At 43.8% G+C, this 21,964-nt stretch overlaps 1 pseudogene; it reads right to left on the reverse strand.

Moving 5' to 3' along the window:
- Positions 1–2,796: 2,796 nt before the first annotated feature.
- The window catches only part of LOC148148896 (uncharacterized), a 39,476-nt pseudogene continuing 20,308 nt past the window's right edge, over positions 2,797–21,964 (reverse strand).

Here is a 21,964-nt window from a genome sequence, read left to right on the forward strand (position 1 = left end):
GCAGGGAAGACAGTAGAGCAAAAATGGCGGGAGTTTGTGGGTAAAATTGAGGACACTGTACACATGTTCATCCCCAAGAAGAGAAAGATTATCCGGGGAGGGCTTAGACAGCCATGGCTGACAAAGGAAGTCAGGAAATCTATCAAAGAAAAAGAGAGAGCCTATAAAGTGGCCAAGAGCACTGGGAAATCAGAAGATTGGGAAGTCTACAAAAACAAACAGAGGATAACAAAGAGAGAAATAAGGAAGGAGAGGATCAAATATGAAGGTAGGCTAGCCAGTAATATTAGAAATGATAGTAAAAGTTTCTTTCAATACATAAGAAACAAACGACAGGCAAGAGTAGACATTGGGCCACTTCAAACTGATGCTGGAAGCCTAGTAATGGGAGATAAGGAAATAGCAGGAGAACTTAATAAATACTTTGCGTCAGTCTTCACAGTGGAAGACATGAGTAATATCCCAACAATTAAAGGGAGTCAGGGGGCTGAGTTGAGTATGGTTGCCATTACAAAAGAGAAGGTGCTAGAAAAGCTAAAAGGTCTTAAAATTGATAAATCTCCTGGCCCTGATGGGTTACATCCTAGAGTTCTGAGGGAGGTGGCTGAGGAAATAGCGGAGGCGTTGGTTGAGATCTTTCAAAAGTCACTGGAGTCCGGGAAAGTCCCAGATGATTGGAAGATCGCTGTTGTAACCCCCTTGTTCAAGAAAGGATCAAGGCAAAAGATGGAAAATTATAGGCCAATTAGCCTAAACTCGGTTGTTGGTAAAATTCTAGAATCCATCATTAAGGATTCTAAATTCTTGGAAGAGCAGGGTTGGATTAGAACAAGTCAACATGGATTTAGTAAGGGGAGGTCGTGCCTGACAAACCTGTTGGAGTTCTTTGAAGAGGTGACAAGTAGGTTAGACCGGGGAAACCCAGTGGATGTGGTCTACCTAGACTTCCAAAAGGCCTTTGATAAGGTGCCACATGAGAGGCTGCTGAGCAAGGTGAGGGCTCATGGTGTTCAAGGTGAGCTACTGGTATGGATAGAGGATTGGCTGTCTGACAGGAGGCAGAGAGTTGGAATAACAGGTTCTTTTTCGGAATGGCAGCCGGTGACAAGCGGTGTCCCATAGGGTTTAGTGTTGGGACCGCAGCTGTTCACATTATATATCAATGATCTGGATGAAGGGACTGGGGGCATTCTAGCGAAGTTTGCCAATGATACAAAGTTAGGTGGACAGGCAGGTAGTACTGAGGAAGTGGGGAGGCTGCAGGAGGACCTAGACAGTTTGGAGGAGTGGTCCAGGAAATGGTTGATGGAATTCAATGTGATCAAATGCGAGGTCTTGCACTTTGGGAAAAAGAATAGAAGCATGGATTAGTTTCTAAACGGTGAGAAAATTCGTAAAGCCAAAGTACAGAGGGATCTGGGAGTGCTAGTTGAGGATTCTCTAAAGGTAAACATGTAGGTTGAGTCCGTGATTAAGAAAGCGAATGCAATGTTGTCAATTATCTCAAGGGGGTTGGAATATAAAAGCACTGTTGTGTTACTGAGACTTTATAAAGCTCTGGTTAGGCCCCATTTGGAGTACTGTGTCCAGTTTTGGTCCCCACACCTCAGGAAGGACATACTGGCACTGGAGCGTGTCCAGCGGAGATTCACACGGATGATCCCTGGAATGGTAGGTCTAACATACGAGGAACGGCTGAGGATCCTGGGATTGTATTCATTGGAGTTTAGAAGATTAAGAGGAGATCTTATAGAAACTTACAAGATAATACATGGCTTGGAAAGTGTGGACGCTAGGAAATTGTTTCCATTAGGCGAGGAGACTAGTACCCATGGACACAGCCTTAGAATTAGAGGGGGTAAATTCATAACAGAAATGCGGAGACATTTCTTCAACCAGAGAATGGTGGGCCTGTGGAATTCATTGCCACAGAGTGCAGTGGAGGCTGGGACGCTAAATGTCTTCAAGGCAGAAATTGATAAATTCTTGATGTCACAAGGAATTAAGGGCTACGGGGAGAATGCGGGTAAGTGGAGTTGAAATGCCCATCAGCCATGATTGAATGGCGGAGTGGACTCGATAGGCCGAATGGCCTTACTTCCGCTCCTATGTCTTATGGTCTTATGTTAAATTTTAACCAGACAGGATGGTCCACGTCACGACTTGGGGAATCCCCAACCCTCAATTAAAGCTTCACCTTTAATTCCAATCACAGTTTTTGAAGAACCATTTAGCAGAGTCTTGATAGATTGTGTAGATGCCTGACCTATATCCAGGAATGACAACCAATGGGTCACTGCAGTGCTTCAAGAAGGCAGCTCAGCAACACCTTCTCAAGGGCAATTAAGGATGGGCAATAAATGCTGGCCCAGCCAGTGACACCCACATCTCACAAAACAATTAAATAAATTTCTGCACCTGAGCTCAGCTTCCTCCCCATAGAGAATCCATCCCCGAGATCATTCTCCATCACCTCCCCAATCTACTTGATAACAAACTGATCTCTAATTCATTCACACGTGAGAGGTCATTGCTGGAGCAGTGTCATGGAAACTCTACTTCCTGTTTACAATGATAATGCTTCCTCTCCCGTAGACTCTGCAGTAATAGACGCCAGTGTCATTGGGCTGCATGTTTGTGATGGTCAGAATGAATCTGTTACAGGAGCTGTCTCTAGAAAGCTGGAATCGCCCAGTAAATCCTGAGCTCCATTGTGTAATGTTCCTCCCGTTATACATTAAAATCCACTCTGTGTTATTCTCTTGTCTGCCCCGGTGCGGTGTTCCTCATGGTGCACTATAACTGGGCAGTGTGACCCTCAGTGACATGTTCCAGGATCGGACACGGAAGAAGGATTGGACTGGTGATATCTTTAAAGAAAAAAGATAACAATAAGTTTATTTACACAAGACTAGAATGTCAACGCTGCTGAATTGAAAGGATCTGATGGGGTGGTAGGAGTTTTGAACTGAACAGAAAGAACAGGTTGTTACACTAAACCATTAAGCTGCATCTGTGACTGATTCAGATCAAAGAAAGTGCATCGACAGAAATAGAAGTAATTAAATAAACAGTGCACAAAACAGTACTTCTTCACTCTCGTCAGAATCTCATCGATATTTTGGACACATGAATTTCTTCTGCAGCACGATCAAAACCCACATTCACTTCCATCTAGAGGGGCAAGGGCAACAGATACATGGGAACACCATCCCCTCCAAGCACTCCTCATTCTGACTTGGAAATATGTTGCTCTTCCTTCAGTGTCACTGAGTCAAAACCTGGAATTCACTCCCTGAAGGCATTATGGATCTACCTACAGCACATGGACTGCAGTGACTCAAGAAGGCAGCGATTCTCCAGCAACATCAACAGTAATAATGCTAATAATCATAATAATAATAATAATAATAATAATGGTGATGGTGATAGTGGTGAAAGTGATGGTGATGATGGCATGGACAGAACATTTTGAAATGTAAATATGATCCAGCAGTGTCAGGATGGTGTAATGAAGGATAAATAATGCTGGACAGATTTAATGGAATTCTTTGATGAGGTAAGAATCAGGTTAGATAAAGGGGTGCAGGTGATGTAACGTATTTAAAATTGCAAAACACTTTTGATGAGGTACCACACGTTAATAGAATAGAATAGCTTTGACTGTCACACACACTCAATAGAGTGCAGTGACAAGTTTGTAATGCTGCCTCTCAGCGCCATCTTAGGTACTCATTACCCAGGTACACATACTTTAAGTGTTATCACAGAGTAACATCAATGTAGGTTAGCATGGTAAGAGAGTTTAAAAAGTACAAACTGATAAGAAAAAGTAACTATGAAGTACTTGCGTCCTGCTCCTTTTCCAACATGAGTCCCTGCCCGCCAGCTGTCTCCACACGCTGGCCTCCATCTAGGACTCACTCTGCTGCCAGTCTGGCTTCAGCCCCTGTCTTACTCTGCTGCCACATTGGACAAATGGCTATAATGCTATTTAATAAAATGAGAGTCCTTGGCATGGGAGGTAGTATAGATTGAGGATTGGCAAACTAAACAATGATAGACAGTTGGGATAAAGGGGGCATTTTCAAGGTAACAACCTGCAATATGTGAAGTGCTCCAGGGCTCTGTGCTGGGCCACAATTTTTGACAATCGATAATAATGACTAGATGAGGAAAGTGAATCAACTGCAGCAAAGTTTGCGGATGGCACAAAGATAAATGGGAAGGCAAGTGGTGAGAATAACACAAAGAGTCTGCACCAGGCCAGGACAGTGGATGTTCTTGAGAGTAGGACAGTGGATGGTGTCGACATCGATATAACTAAATCGTTTGACATGGCCCCTCGTGGTCGGCTGGTCCAGATGATAAAATCACATTGGATCCATGGTCAGTTGGGCAGTTGAATACAAAATTGGCTTGGTCATAGAAGACAGAGGGGAGCTGAGGAGGGGTGTTTTCCTTTGTTTTAATATATATATAAATGATATGAAAATATAGGTGGACTCATTGGTAAATTTACAGATGATATGACAATGTGTGGAGTTGTAGATAGTGAGGAATGTTGCCAAAGGATGTAGTAGAATGTGGGTCAGTTGGAAATATCAGCAGAGAAATGGCAGATAGAGTTTAATCTGGAAAGTGTGAGGTGATGCATCTTGGGAGGTCAAATACAATTGGAAAGGATAAAGTAAATGGTTGGAGCATTGGTACACAGAGCAATTTTGTGGTATACGTCCATAGCTTGCTGTGAAGAGAAACATTCTGGTTCCCGTGAAACTTCCTCAAGCCTGATGGTAGTGTGTTTTTATGCACTAGGTAGGGTGGGGGAATGAAGTAAGGAGTAGTTAATAGGTGAGGACAGAGCCCCAACAGGGAGAAAAACAGTTCCACAGACATTGAGTGGGCAATGAACTGGCTGGGTGGATGACTAGCTGTTAATAGAGCCTGTTAGTGACCAACAATAGGTAGTGTGTAATGACAGACTATCTGATAACACAGTCTGGTTTGTGTAGTATTGGACTAGGGCATGGGCGAGTTCAAGCCGGAAAAAAATTGAATTCAAAATTAAGCCCAGAGGGCTGTAGGGTCCCCAAGTGGAAAATGGGTGTTGGTCTTCCAGCCTGTGCTGAGCTTCACTGTCGTACTGCAGCAAGCCTGAGATAGATTTTGTCCAGGGAACACAGTGGTGTATTAAAGTCATGGGAAACTGAAAGCTCAGGGACTCTCTTGTGGGAAAAACGTGGATGTTCTGTGAAGGGGTCACCCAGTTTACGCTTTATTTCCCCAGTGTAGAAGGGAACACATTGTAAGCAGCGAGTGCAGTAGACTAGATTGTGGAATGTGCAGGTAAAGTGCTGCTTCACCTGGAAGGTATGTTTGGGCCCTTGGATACTGAGGAGAGAGAAGGTAAAATGGCACGTTTTACACCTTTGGTGGTTGCAAGGGAAGATACCTGGGGATGTGAGGGTGTTGGGAGTGAAAGAAGAGTGGGCCTGGGTGTCCTTAGGAAACAGTCCCCATGTAAGGTGGAAAAGGAAGGGGAGGGGAATCTGTGTCTGGTGGTGGCATCTCATTGGAGGTGGTGGAAATGGTAACTGACCTTCTGGATGTGGATGCTGGTGGGACGGTAGGTAAAGACGGGGGAAACCCTATCGCTGTTGTAGGAGGAAAGAGAAGGAGTGAGGACGTAAGTGCAGGAGATAAGCTAAACCCAGTTGAGGACCCTGTCAACAACGGCGCTGGGGCATCCTCGGATGAGGAGGAAGGTGGAGATTTCAGAGACTTCCTTGTCAAAGTTGGCCTCATTGGAACATAATCAATGGAGTGGGAGAGTGGAATGGAGTCTTTGCAGGAAACAGAGTGAAAGGAAGTATAGTGGGTTAGCTGCAGGAGTCAGTGGGTTCATTGTGGAGATTTGTGGCCAGACTGTCCCGAAAAGTGGAATCAGATGTCAAGGAAGGAAGGAAGTCAGAGACAGACCTGAGCTGTACTGTTCCATGTTTTGCATTCTGTTCTGTGATCTATGCCCCCACTGTCGTGTTTGGATTGAGGTCAGCCAGGTGGATCTCAGAGAATATGAATTCTCAGATTGGGGCTATTATTCTGGTTCAATCAGGGAGCACTGGCTGACAGATAGAAATAAGAATATCAAAGTTTCTTTTCACTCTAAGAGTTGGCTCTGAGGGAGCTCGATCAGTGTCAAGGACTTCCCACATGTAAATAAAGGATAACTTGGTGATGGTATCCTGGCATCTGTGGAGTCATTTCACCCCCTCCATGTCCCCCCTCCAAAAAAAACTGTAATCAAACTGAAAGTCTGTGTACTCTGCATGCCCTCTGGTCCCAGTGAACCATCCTCCATTATCACAGATGGAAACTTTCTTTATCAAAGTCACTAATGAATCATATTGAAACAACTGCTCCTTACCAAACTCAATGAACAATCAGAAAATGGATCCAAATAGCCAATTCATTGTAATAGGGAAATGTGAGCAAGGAGCCCCTTACATCAACAATGCTCCTTCCCAGACCAATTAGCAGCATCACACAGAGTCCTGATCTCGGTGTGACTGTGCATCTCACTGTTTCTCCCTCCACTTACTCTCTCAGCTCTCCAATCCTTTGAGAAACATTGAGTCCACTTTCTGTTGGAAAGTCTCAGGCACATATTGCAGCTTCCTGGCACTGCTATCTCAGGGTGCCTCTCTGACTGCTCACATCATCAGCTTCCTCCCAGCACCAGTGGTCTCTCCTCCAGACTCTGATCATCTCTGTGCTGTCCCCAGGGCACCAGTCCCGAACACCTCGCCATCATCATTTCGCCCTCAGAAACCTAGTCAACATTTCCATCTCCCCCATCACTTCACTGTCTTTCCACCTCCTTCAATCATCCCAAGGTTGTATCCACTCTCTCCAAATGTATGTCCAACATGACGACACAGTGAAGATAAAACAGTCTCTTCAGCTCAGTAAACAGCCACATTATACTAACCCCCAAAGATACCCCCGAGTCTAAACCCAGAGAGGGCAACTTTGGGTAATGACCGAACGTGAGCTCAGTTTCCTCTCCACATCCCTGAGATCACTCTCCACCACCTCCTCAATCTTCTTGATTATCAACTGATCTCCAAACCATCCACTGGGCACAAGGTTATTACTGGAAGAGATATTGATGTAAACTCTACTCACCATTTACAATGAGCTGGCTGCCTCTCCCAACAATCCAGCCTCACACTTTACAGTAATAGACCCAAACGTCACTGGGCTGGATGTTTACGATGGTCAGAATGAAGCTGTTACGAGAGTTGTCTCTGGAACGCTGGAATCGCTCTGAGAATCCTGGGCTCCATTGTGTGATGTTCTTCACGTTATACATTAAAATCCACTCCGTGTCATTTCCTGGTCTGCCCCAGTGCCAGTGAACATCAGTGTGTGTCACTGCAGCATTCCTCAGGGTACACTGTAACCGGGCAGTGTGACCATCGGTGACACATTCCAGAAGTGGAGACTGAAGAAGGACTGGAGGATTTGCACATTTAGGGGATGAATACCAAGAATTTCAGAATCAACTCTCCAGGTTACAATGTGCTGCCAGTTGTTCAAACAGGCAGTTCAGGGGGAACAAGTACAGCATTAAATCGGGAACTGGTTTAAGATTGAACCAATGGAGTTGGTGCAAAGTAATTAAATAATTGACACATTTTCATGTTAAATAACTATTAGTTCTCATTAATATGAGTATTAATGCTAGAAGAGAAACAGCAGGGTCAGAGTGTAGAGTGACGTTTCCTGAATAAAGACAGCTCCTGATTATAGCTCCTAGCCTCAGGCTCTCCCCACTCCCTGTCCCCACCAGACGTTCCATGCCCCTCACATGTCCCATTCCCTTCTCCCTGATTCCAGCTCATCTGGTGGGATACTGAGGCATTATGGTTCGAGCGCAAAAGTAAGATGGATGCAATTACTCTGATAAAATTATACTATAGCTATCTCCCACCCTACAGTCACAGAGACATTAAGGAACAATATTAAGGCAGATTATGGAAAGATGCAATAAAAACAGAATTCTCATAGTGGGTGACTTTAACTTCCCCAATATTGACTGGGACTCCCTCAGAGCAAAAGGCTTAGATGGGGCATAGTGTGTTAAGTGCATCCAAGATGGTTTATTGAAACAGTTAGTGGATTGTCCAACTGGAGGAATGGTCATACTGGACCTTGTATTAGTGAATGAGCCTGGCCAAGTGACTGACCCTTCAGTGGGAGAGCATTATAGAAACAGTGATCACAACCCTCTTAATTTTAAGATAGCTAAAAGCAAAGGTAAGTCAGGACCTTGCAGGAAGGTACTAAATTGGGAAAAGGCAAATTATGTCGGTATTAGGTAGGAGCCAGGGAGTTTTAATTGGGAGGAGCTGTTATGTGGCAAGGCCACGATTGACATGTGGAAATCGTTTAAAGAACTGCTGCTGAGAGTTCAGGACTGGCAGGTTCCAGGAAGGAGGAAGGACAAGGGTGGTAAGGTAAGGGATAACAAGGGAGGTTCGGAATTGAATCAAAAGGGGAAAAAAAGCATATATAAGGTTTAGGAAGCTAAACATGGACAGGCACATGACAAATAGAAGGAAACCAAGAAACTAATCAAACAGGAATTCGGAGAGCAATGAGAGGCCATGAAATGACTTTGGCAAATAGGGTTAAAGAGAATCACAAGGCATTCTAAAAATACACCAAAAACAAGAGGATAACTTTGGACAAAGTAGAGCTGCTGAAAGTTAAAAAAAGAAATTGTATTTGGGAGAGAGGATGTGGGTGAGATCCTGAATGAATACTTTGCATCCATATTCACCCAGGAGAGGGATATGGAGGATAGAGAAATAAATGTGAAACGTAGTAATATGCTCAGGAATTTTGAGACCAAGTAAGAAGTGGTGTTGGATCTCTTGAAGAGCATTAAGGTGGATAAGTCTCCAGGGTCCAATGGTATCTAACCCAGGCTCTTGAGAGAGGCAAAACAGGAGATTGCTGGGCCAGTGATCAAGATATTTATATCCTCGCTAGCCACAGGAGTGGTCCCACAAGACTGATGCGTAGCTAATGTTGTTCCTCTTTTCAAGAAGGGTAACAGATAATTCAGGAAAGTATAGATCAGTGAGTCTCATATTGGTAGTTGGGAAATTATTGGAGAGGATTCTTTGGGATAGGAATTATGCACATTTGGAAAGCATGTCAGCATGGCTTTGTGCAGGACAGGTCTTGTATTATGAACTTGACTGAATTTTTCAGGAATTGATGAAAGTGATCAATGACGGTAGAACAGTGGATATTGTTTACATAGATTTTAGTAAGGTTTTTGCCAACATCCCTCATGGTAAAATTCATGCAATCCATGGTGATTTGTCCGTGTGGATTCAGAACTGGCTTGCCCACAGAAGGCAGAGGGTAGAGATGGAAGGGTGTTTTTCTGGCAGGAGATCTGTGACTAGTGGTGTTCTGCAGAAATCCATATTGGAACCATTGCTGCTTGCAATATTTATAAATGATGTGAATGAAAATGTAGTTGGGTGGTTTAGTAATTTTGCAGATGACACAAAGATTAGTGGAGTTGTGGACAATGTAGAAGGTTGTCAAAGGATAGAGTAGGTTAGAGATCAGTTTCAGGTATGGATGGAAAAATGGCAGATGGAGTTTCATCTGGGTAAGTGTGAGGTCCTGCACTTTGTGCGACCAAATGTTAAGGAGAAGAATACAATTAATTGGAGGACAGAATGGGATGAATGTACGGAATGATCTTGCGGTTCAAGTTCATAGCTCCCTGAAAGTGGCCACACAAGTATCTAGGATGGAAAAGAAGGCCTTTATTGGTCAGGAATTGAGTGCAAGAATCATGTCACATTGCAGCTTTATACAACTTTGGCTTGGTCACACAGATTACTGTATTAAATTTTGGTTGCTATGTAATAGGAAGGATGTGGAGACTTTGGAGAGGGTGCAGAACAGTTTAAATGATGCTGCCTAGATTAGAGGGTATAAGCTATAAGGAGAAGCTAGAAAAACTCAGATTGTTTTCACTTGAGTGGTGAAGGCTGAGGGGAGACGTGATAAAAATCTATAAAATTATGAGATGCATAGATAGGGTTGACACACAGAATATTTTTCCCAGAGTTGAAATGTGTAATATGAGGGGACATGTAGCTAAAGTGAGAGGGAGAAAGTTCAAAGGAGATGTGAGAGGAACGTTTTTTACACAGATAGCTGTAGAGTCTGGAACCCACTCCAGAGATGGTGGTTGAGGCAGTCACAATAAGGGCATTTAAGGGACTTTTAGATAAGCACATGAATGTGCAAGGTATGGATGGATATGAACCATGGGCAGGCAGAAGGGAATAGTTTCATTTGGTGTCACATACAGCACAACATTGTGGGCTGAAGGGTCCGTTCCTGTGTTGTACTGTTCAATGTTTTATGTTCGATGATCTCTGGTGACCCACTTATTGTTCAGATATGGCAGCATCTTCTAGGAAGCTCTCTCAAAACCTTACCTAGCCTGCTCACTGCTTTCCTTGGATGAACACCTTTCCCTGAACATGATTCCTCACAACCCTCCCACTGCCATGTACACAGTGCCCCTTAGTATTCACTGGGACTGGGGATCTCCTAATTACTCACTGACTCTGTATCACCCTGAATCAGGGAGCTGCTCAGAGAGCTAGAACCCAACTTGTTAGACCACACATTTTGCACCAGTTCCCAAAGCTCCTGTCTCACCCAAACCCACCATCCCCCTCAAGCCCAGGATATATTGGCTCTCATGATGGGCAGAACAGAGGATCTCCCAGTTTATCTGACCTTAGACCTGGAAAAGCACAGCAGGTCAGGCAGCATCTGAGGAGCAGGAAAATCAACATTTCGGGCAAAAGCCCTTAATCAGGAATGGAAAGGATGTTTCAGGCAAAAGCCCTCTATTCCTGATTAAGGGCTTTTGCCTGAAATGTCGATTTTTCTGCTCCTCAGATGCTGTCTGACCTGCTGTGCTTTTCCAGCACCACTCTGATCTAAAGTCTGGTTTCCAGAATTTGCAGTCCTCAGTTTTGCCTAGTTGATCTTGGACCTGGACAAGGCAGCCATTGATAGGTGCAGGCAGTGGCCAGTGGAGGTTATCCAAGCTGTGTCTACTGTGTGGTTATGGCCATTCCATGGAGAATGCATGTCCATTGTTTTGCTTTTGAGCTGCTATATCTGGAGAGTACTACAGGGGTTGGACAGTGTCTTCAGCTCCAGCAATAGGATCTGACAGTCACTCCAAGAAATATCATTATGTTCCAACAAGTCCAATCCCAGACTGAAACCTGGACTGAGTTTTATTTTGCATAAAATGTGCTGATCTATCACTGAGAAACAAACACACAATGCTGCAGATTTGGTTTCAACAATGAAACAGAAATTCTCAGCTTCAAATAAACCTTCTAAGAGGCCAAATAATTAGTTCGGGTTTGGAATTATTAAAATTAAACTACTCATACTGAGGTCGCCTTTTCCTTAATAGTCTGAAACTATCAACTTTCACAGGGGAAACTGGTTTATACATCTAACTCCCACCAGGACCCTGTGAATTGAAACTATAAGGCTTTCCAAGCAATACATCTTTCTTCCAAACAAAAAAAAATCTAATTCCATTGACTGGAATGATTTCAACATTTACTTTGTCAACTCATAAAATCTCTTTGAATGCAAACACATTCGCACTCCAAAAAACTGTCAGATTAGGACATCTGTTCTGGGTGGACCAAAGGATCTGTTTCCATGGTGAGTGAGTCAATGACTCTAGGACTCTCGAACTCCAGAAATATTCCATTTTAAACTTTAAATTCCCACACACACACAAACCAAAAATTACATGCTCCTCATTCAAAATCTAAATTCCAAAATAAATCATATTAAAATCATACAGAAACCACAGACTCACATCACAATGTTTAGACTCTAATGGGGGAAGTGCTGTAGTAATCAAGCCCCAATTAACGACAAGTCATAGTAAATGCGTTACTGAATCAACAATACAGCCAATTTGTTGCTGTTCTGTTGTCTGATTTAAAGTTTAAAAAAAACTGCAGGCTCATTAAAGACTTGAAAAATATCTTACTTATTATCAGCGAGACTGATTCTTCAAACAGGTAGAAATTGTGGTTAGCAACTACATTTCTACTTGAGATTAAACCTTTAATCTCAGACATTCATTCATTCACAGACAAGGCAACACAGCTCTGCAGAAATAATTTGGGATATTGTTAAAAAAATGCCTGAAAGAAAGACCATCCCAGTGGGGCAAGGAAATCCTATCAGAAGGTAGAATGTGTTAAATTCTCAGAGTTCCTACAAATTCTTGTCAATGAGGCTGATTCCAGAAAGTGAAACATTGATGGGAGATCTTCTGACCATAATTCAGAATCCAATGGGTAATTGTTCCAAATCCTCACATTGGAAACTTCAACTTTGCAAAGAGTTCATGCAGAGATTTTATCAGCATTTCCCTTGTCTTTTACTGACCAAGAGGCAGAAATTGTGCAGCTGGTCCTGTTGGAAGATTTCTTTTCTTTTTATCAAAAGAGAGGGATTTTTTTTGCTGCTTTTTCATCAGCTTGACAATTTTGCTTCAGCTGCTCTCCTTAAATATCAAAAGAGTTCCACATTCCAGCTTCTCATAGTTCATGCACTTTACTGTCATCCTAATATGGGTTTCTGTTCAGTGTTTTCTTTTTGCAACAGAACTTGAAAGGGTGGCTCTGATGTTATCTTTCATATTTCATGACATTTCTTTGAAAAAAAAAGTATACATCCAGCTCTGACTGCTCCTGCATACCTGTTAGAATTGCACTTTTATATAAAATTGTTTCCACTGCCCTTATTTCTCCATCCAATCTGAGTATCCTCACATTAGTGGGCGGCACGGTGGCACAGTGGTTAGCACTGCTGCCTCGCAGCGCCAGAGACCCGGGTTCAATTCCCGCCTCAGGCGACTGACTGTGTGGAGTTTGCACGTTCTCCCCGTGTCTGCGTGGGTTTCCTCCGGGTGCTCCGGTTTCCTCCCACACTCCAAAGATGTGCAAGTCAGGTGAATTGGCCATGCTAAATTGCCCGTAGTGTTAGGTAAAGGGGTAAATGTAGGGGTATGGGTGGGTTACGCTTCGGCGGGTCGGTGTGGACTTGTTGGGCCGAAGGGCCTGTTTCCACACTGTAAGTAATCTAATCTAATCTCTCTGCATTACATCTGATCTGCTATTGGCTGCTCACTCCCCGACAATGGGACAAGTAGTAGAGAAAGCCCCAGGAACAACCTGAGCCAGGATGGGGTCTGAAGCCAGACTCGCAGCAACAATCAACACGAAGCTCCAGCTAATTGTGTTGGGAACTCCCAGAATATTTTGATCACACTTCCCTAGTCAGGTGCCATGGATTGATGGAGTGTGATGTAGAATAATAACAACATCTCAGCTGCAATCCCAATCTCAGCTGTGGGAGCTCAAGAAGAGCAAACCCCTCCCTTAGCCCCATGCTCGATGTGGAGTGGTTCCCTTTAACCTGGATCAAACCAATTGTCTGTGGAATGGAGAGAAATGTGTGTACCCCATTGTGCTCTCTGGTTCATTCCCAATCACTAGGAGATTCCCCTGCAGATGTAGCACCTCCCTGACTCTGCTCACCCAGCCCGATCGGAATTAATATCACTCATTTTCCAGTATAAAGCTTCACATTTCCGACAAAATCCTCCTCCCATTGTCACAAAAGTAAATGCCCTTCCTCTCCCACCATCAACATTGAACCTGAGGTCAGCTTCCTCCCCGCAGTGAATCCATCCCCAAGATCACACTCCATCACCACCTCAATCTTCTTGATCACAAACTGATCTCCAGTTCATTCACTGGGCACGAAGTTATTACTGAGTCATAGAGATGTGCAGCATGGAAACAAACCCTTTGGTCCAACCCGTCCATGCTGACCAGATATCTCAACCCAATCTAGTCCCACCTGCCAGCACCCGGCCCATATCCCTCCAAACCCTTCCTATTCATATACCCATCCAAATGCCTCTTAAATGTTGCAATTGTACCAGCCTCCACCACTTCCTCTGACAGCTCATTCCATACCCGTACCACCCTCTGCAAGAAAATGTTGCCCCGTCGGTCTCTTTTATATCTTTCCCCTCTCACCCTAAATCTATGCCCTCTAGTTCTGGACCCACCGACTTCAGGGAAAAGACTTTGTCTATTTATCCTATCCATGCTCCTCATAATTTTGTAAACCTCTATCAGGTCACCCCTCAGCCTCCAACGCTCCAGGGAAAACAGTCCCAACCTGTTAAGCCTCTCCCTGTATCTCAAATCCTCCAACCCTGGCAACATCCTTGTAAATCTTTTCTGAACCCTTTCAAGTTTCACAACATCTTTCTGATAGGAAGGAGACCAGAATTGCACACAATATTCCAACAGCGGCCTAACCAATGTCCTGTACAACTGCAACATAACCTCCCAACTCCAGTACTCAATACTTTGACCAATAAAGGAAAGCATACCAAACGCCTTCTTCACTATCCTATCTACCTGTGACTCCACTTTCAAGGGGCTATGAACCTGCACTCCAAGGTCTCTTTGTTCAGCAACAATCCCTAGGATCTTACCATTAAGTTTATAAGTCCTGCTAGGATTTGTTTTCCCAAAATGCAGCACCTTGCATTTATCTGAATTAAACTCCATCTGCCACTTCTCAGCCCATTGGCCCATCTGGTCAAGATCCTGCTGTAATCTGTGGTAACCCTCTTTGCTTTCCACTACACCTTCAATTTTGGTGTCATCTGCAATCTTACTAACTGCACCTCTTATGCTCACATCCAAATCATTTATGTAAATGACAAGAAGCAGAGGACCCATCACCGATCCTTGTGGCACTGTACTGGTAACAGGTCTCCTGTATGAAAAACAACTCTCCACTACAACCACCCTCTGTCTTCTACCTTTGAGCCAGTTCTGTATCCAAATGACTAGTTCTCCCTGTATTCCGTGAGATCGAACCTTGTTAATCAGTCTCCCATGGGAAACCTTGTCGAACACCTTAATGAAGTCCATATAGATCACATCTAACGCTCTGCTCTCATCAATCCTCTGTGTTACTTTCTCAAAAAACTGGAGATGACTGTCATGTAAACTCCACTTACTGTTTACAGTGAGCAGGCTTCCTTCCCTAAGGACATTTCCCCAGGCTGAGCAGTAATAGAGCTGATAATGTGTTGCTGGAAAAGCGCAGCAGGTCAGGCAGCATCCAAGGAGCAGGAGAATCAACGTTTCGGGCATGAGCCCTTCTTCAGGAATGAGGAAAGTGTGTCCAGCAGGCTAAGATAAAAGGTAGGGAGGAGGGACTTGGGGGAGGGGCGTTGGAAATGCGATAGGTGGAAGGAAGTCAAGGTGAGGATGATAGGCCGGAGTGGGGGTGGAGAGGTCAGGAAGAAGATTGCAGGTTAGAAAGGCGGTGCTGAGTTCGAGGGATTTGACTGAGACAAGGTGGGGGGGAGGGGAAATGAGGAAACTAGAGAAATCTGAGTTCATCCCTTGTGGCTGGAGGGTTCCTAGGCGGAAGATGAGGCGCTCTTCCTCCAGCTGTCGTGTTGCTATGGTCTGGCGATGGAGGAGTCCAAGTGTTGCTTTTCCAGCAACACTTTATCAGCTCAGATCTACAGCTTCTGCAGTCCTCACTTTCTCCCTGAGCAGTAATAGACCCCAGTGTCACTGGGCTGTACGATTGTGATGGTCAGAATGAAGCTGTTACTGAAGGGGTCACTGGAAGGGTGGAATCACTCAGAGAATCTTTGGCCCCATTGGGTTTGATTAAAAACATAATGTTCCAAAATCACTCCCTCTGACACCCTCGTTGCTTGCGGTACCAGTAAATATCAGTATGTGTCACAGCGGTGTTCATCACAGTGCACTATAACCCTCGGTGACTCGTTCCAGGATTGGAGACTGCAGAAGGACTGGGGCAGATGTACCTTCAAAATAAAAAAAAAGAATAGCATTCTGATTGTTCTAAACTCCCGCCAGGATTTCAAGTGACTGTCCCAGCAGTCTGAGTCCTACATTAAAGAGAGGGAACAGGTTGTTAGACTGAACCGGTTGTGATAGTTTGTTCCTGATTGATATCCTGACTATCAGTCACTGTGTGCTGAAAACAGCAATACAGATGTTGCTATAGCAGTGACATGTTGAGCTCACACTGTCGAACCACAGTCTGGCACAAGCTAACTTGCCACGCATTGCAATCCTTTTCCCTGGACTATTCATTGTGGGAGAGGCTTCCTGACAATCCACAGCAGATGTGAGGATTGGAACTGGGAAGGGACTGCTGCATTAGAAAAGGCAGCCAGGCAGCACTTAAAGGGGCAGGATTTCCCTAAAGATCATTACAGATATAGCCTCTCCAGCCTCAGCAAACTGAGGGCTCTCCACAGGTAAGGGTCCTGGGGGTCAGACTGGGGAAAATGGGAAGTCTCTTCCTCCATTCCCTGGATACAGGATCTTTACCATGTAGAATTGAGCAAAAGTCCCCATAATCTAAACTGGACAAAACGCTCAACTTCTCAAAACTTTAAATAGTAAATGGAATCTGGAATGAGCCATGTGGAGAACAAACAAACCAACCCAGAGATCTGAGCTGGCTGTCTGGAACCTTTGCACAGCCTGGATTTCCATTTTACACATCATCTCTGAAAGAACAATCAACTAAAACAGACTCTGGCTTGGGGCTGTTCTTACACCTCAGGCTCCCCAAAGCAGACAGCATGGGGCCTACAGAGATAACAGACATTCAACTCCAATCAAAATCCAATCATACACACTCTGAACAATTGGGAAAGCAATTGATTTCAAAAGGAACACCAGAAAACATAGGTATGGCGTGAAGATAAGGGGCTCACAATTAGCATAATTGCAGGTCCTGACCTCAATTAACAGAGCCATCCCCGAGAGTGATCCCCAGGACAGATCCCAGGAGCAATGGAAATATACCAAACAGCTATCTCCAGAAGAAGAATTCCAGCAGCTCATTCTAAGAGCCACTGACACAGGTCTGTACCGAACCAGGGGAACCAACAGCGACCAACCACAAACAGCAAACTCAAAAACTGACAAACCCCAAAAACCAGTGACTTGACCTGACTGACACCACAAGGCCTCAGATACATCCTGAGGTGAAACCCAGGCCTGGATAATCAGCAGAAAGGAAAGAAAACCAAGCCCCGATAGATCCACTACCCACCGTACCGCATCAGCAGATTCAACTCAAACTGAGAGGCCTTTGCAGTCTACAGTCTTCACCCAGACTCCGGGCACAGCAAACAGGAACAGCCAGCTGTACTTCAAAACAGTATTTTCCTCAGCGGTGAGCTAGAACTCCCGAGACCCTCAGGTTTCTGACCGAGCCAGCATGGAGGGGGATCTGGGAGATGACAGTGTATTTGGACCCCAAGGGTAGGAAGCCTGATTAAGGTTTCTATGATTAAAACAGTTGGTTTTACATTCTAACAGTGTTGAATCTAGCTAATAGTGTAATTATAGTATTACTGCCATCTGTGGAATTGATTGTGTCAATTTTCCTGTTTATTACATTCACCTGCATTTCTATTATTGTACTTATTGTTTATAATGTAAATAAACAGAGAAATTCTTTGGCCCTGACACTCCTGTCTGCTGCCTTCTTCATTTCAGATTTCCTCAATAAGTCCAGTGTCCAAAGCCAGGGATCTGGAGGTTTTTTTTAGATTAGATTACTATTTTTAGATTACTTACAGTGTGGAAACAGGCCCTTCGGCCCAACAAGTCCACACCGACCCGCCGAAGCGCAACCCACCCATACCCCTACATTTACCCCTTATTACCTAACACTACGGGCAATTTAGCATGGCCAATTCACCTGACCTGCACATCTTTGTGACTGTGGGAGGAAACCGGAGCACCCGGAGGAAACCCACGCAGACACGGGGAGAACGTGCAAACTCCACACAGTCAGTCGCCTGAGTCGGGAATTGAACCCGGGTCTCTGGCGCTGTGAGGCAGCAGTGCTAACCACAGTGCCACCGTGCCGCCCACAGGTGATTGGAACCATTTCATAATCAAAGAATTACTGACTGAAAATCAGAAACTTACACACACAGCTACTGCTGCCTGACACAAAAGCAAAACAGGAAAAGTGGCTGAACTATGGCTGACACAGGAAATTAGAAACAATATGAGATCCAAGGAAGAGGTAAACAAATTGGTCTGGGAAATAACAGTCCTGAGAAGTGATTGATTAATGATTGATTAAGGAAGAGGAAATAATGCATGAGAGTCAGCTTGAGGGGAACATAAAAACTGACCGTAAAGCTCACTGAAGGAATGAGAAGAGAAAAAGATTTTTGAAGACTGCAAGGGACCTCCATGAAGGAATTTATAATGGGGAACAACAAGTGGCAGACTACCAAAATACAAATGTTGATTCTGTGTTCACAAAGGGCATAAGCTAAATATCTGAAATATTCAGGAACTCAGGATTTAGTGAGAGAGAGAAACTGAAGGAAATCAGGATGAGTAGAGAAATGATGCTTGGGAAATTGTTGGAATTGAAGGCTGGTAAATCCCCAGGCTGATAATCTACATCACAGAGCAGGTAAGGAAGTGTCTGTAATAATAGTGGATTCATTGGTGATCGTGTCGTGGAATCGTACATTGCAGAAAAGGCCCTTCATGCTGTTGATGCTGCACTGACAATAACTTCCAATAAAGGCACTGTAATCTCAATTTCCTGCACTTGTCCCATATCCTTGGTCATCTTCCGAGATAATCCAAACTCCAGAACAGTCCCTCGAGATGAGAGGCTAGCTAATGCAACCCCACTGTATAATAAAGGGAGGCAGAGAGAAAAGAAAAAAATGATAGAGCAGTCAGTCTGACACTGATCATTGGGAAATGCTTGAATCTATTGTAAAAAGAAAATTGAGTCAGCAGGGCTTTATGACAGGGAAATCGAGCTTGACAAATCCACTGGAATTCTTTGTTGATGTCGCTCACAGAGTTGATGATGGGGATGTTGAGAAAATACCAAAAAGAGATGAATGAAAAATTAAAGCACATGGGATTGGAGGTAGTTTAATGATTAATAAAGAACTGAATAACAGACAAGAAACAATGAGTGGGAATAATTGAGTGTTTTTCTGAATGGCAGCCAGTGGGATACTGCAGGGATCAGTGCTAGCACCCCAGCTATTCACAATCTACATTAATGATTTTGATGAGGAAACTAAACGTAATGACTAAATGTAATTTTCAGATGACAGAAAGCTGGGTGAGAGGGTGAGCTATGAGGAGGATGCAGAAATACTGCAGTGTGAATTGGAGAGGCTGAGTGAGTGGGCATATGCTTGGCAGAGACAGGTTAATGTGGATAAATGTGAGTTTATACACTTTGGTACAAAAAACAGGAAGGCAGATTATCATCTGAATGGTGATAGATTGGGAAACGGGGAGGTACAATGAGACCTGGGTATCCTTGTACATCAGTCACTGAAAGGAAGTGTGTGAGTGCAACAGGCAGTGAAGAAGGCAAATGGGATGTTGTCCTCAAAGAGTGAAGTACAGTACATCACAGGAAAGGGCCTGTACCAACACACTTCTAAAACAAAAATACTAGCTTTTGGAGCTACCACCTGATGAAGGAGCGTCGCTGCGAAAGCTAGTGTGCTTCCAATTAAACCTGTTTGACTATAACCTGGTGTTGTGCGATTTTTAACTTTGTACACCCCAGTCCAACACTGGCATCTCCGAATCAAAACAAAAACTATTTGCCTTTGCATGGGCTGTTGAGTAAATAGTGTGATTTCAGGCTTCTTTTAGCTTCTCATTATTTCTTTAATATAATAGTTTTCACCCTTCCTCAAGGTTGATTTATCTTAATGTGAGTGTCCAACAGTAACTGCTTGACCCCAGATTAATCATTCAGATTGTTCCCGTTGTCATATCAGGAAGATTCTGTCTGGTTTACACGGGACTGGAGAAGAACTTGGAGAGGGAGGAGAAGGATCCACTCATCATTGTCTATGTTGGGACCAATGACACTGGGAGCACAAGAAAGGAGGTCTCACTGAAAGACTGTGACCAATTGGGAGATAAATGATAAAGCAGAATCTCCAAGGTAAGAATCTCTGGATTACTGCCTGAGCCACAACAAACTGACATGGGGTAAATACAGTCAAGCAGTTCAATACATGGCTCAGAGTTCAGTCTAAGTGGAATGGGTTTCAGTTTGCGTAGGGGTTTAGGGCGTAGGATTAGGGGTTTAGATAGGGTTGACCATGAGAACCTTTTTCCACGTATGGAGTCAGCTATTACAAGGGGGCATAGCTTTAAATTAAGGGGTGGTAGGTATAGGACAGATGTTAAGGGTAGATTCTTTACTCAGCGAGTAGTGAGTTCATGGAATGCCCTGCCATTGGCAGTGGTGGACTCTCCCTTTTTATGGGCATTTAAACAGGCATTGGATAGGCATATGGAGGATAGTGGGCTAGTGTAGGTTATGTGGGCTTGGATCGGCGCAACATCGAGGGCCAAAGGGCCTGTTCTGCACTGTATCTTTCTATGTTCTATGTTGTAGCACTGACATCTATACTGGGGTAAAAGGGAGCTGTTCTTCTGTGGGAGGCTTCACTTGAACATTGCTGGAATCAGTGTCCTGGTGAATTGAATAACTAGGGCTGTAGAGAGGGTTTTCAACTAATTAGAAGGGGGCAGGATTCAGGAGAAAGGGGCTGGGGGCTGACAAAGCAAGAGGAGACAGCAGCTACATTACCCAGAATGGGACAGGAACAGACAGAGGATACTAACACAGAAAAACAGCAGTGAATAGGGTCAGCAAGGGAAATAATGCTAAAAAGGCAACTAATGACTGTTGATTTTTCTGCACATACTATTCAAAACAAAATAACTGAAATAAAGACCTGATTTCAGGCAAACCTAGAATTGTGAAGAAGAGTCAGATCAAACATGTAACATTCACTCTGTTTCTCTCCCTGCAGATACTGCCAAACATCCTGAGTCTCTCCAGCATTCTCTGTATTTATTTCAGGTTTCCATTATCTGCAGTATTTTGATCATCTCAACTGAGTGACTGCCCTGTTTCTCCACACAGTTTATTGTATGTTCAGTTAAAACAATAAAACCCAAACTGCCCCAGCCAACTGCAGCTTCTTTAATGTCTCATTTCTCAGAAGTGTAATAAGTTAAAGTGTCAGTAAAGGGGAAGCAGTAACAATAAACCAACGGCTGCTGTCTTCTGAGGGAGGATATTAGTGACTGGATTTTCTAAATGTGGCCCATCGAGATTTATTTCAGGAGTGATGGTAATTATTTATTGAGTGCAAGTTCCTCACAATCAATCACCTAAACTTTGAAAATTCACACATTTGCTGCAACCCTGTGAATGCTCAAAACACTTACTAAAATATACATTGGCCCCGAACCCCTCCTCTTTATAACAACTGCCATTTATATATCAGTATGTACTCACTAAAATGATGGCAAAACTTTTCAAAAGTGAGGAAATGAACAAATTTTATCACCAATAAAGAAATGCGGCCTCAAGACAATAAACCAAAATATTTTATCAAAAAACTAAAATTGTTGGAGAAACTCAGCAGGTCTGATAATATCTGTGGGGAGAGAAACAGAGTTAATGTTTCCAGTCCAGTGTGACTCTGTTTCAGGAACTTGATCAAATGGTTCGGTCGGAAGCAGAGTCTGAAAGGGGATAGTGGAGAAATGGGATGGGTTAAACTCGAGAATTCCTGAAAATAGACCCAGGGATCATGACGTGTGATTAACCCACGGCCAGACATTGTGGTCTCAGCTGGAGATCACCAAGCAGAACACAGGATAAGTTAAATACG

Source organism: Chiloscyllium plagiosum, unplaced genomic scaffold (assembly GCF_037043375.1).
Source record: "Chiloscyllium plagiosum isolate Xiang-an unplaced genomic scaffold, Cpla_swu_hap1 HiC_scaffold_10, whole genome shotgun sequence".
Lineage (NCBI taxonomy): Eukaryota > Metazoa > Chordata > Chondrichthyes > Orectolobiformes > Hemiscylliidae > Chiloscyllium > Chiloscyllium plagiosum.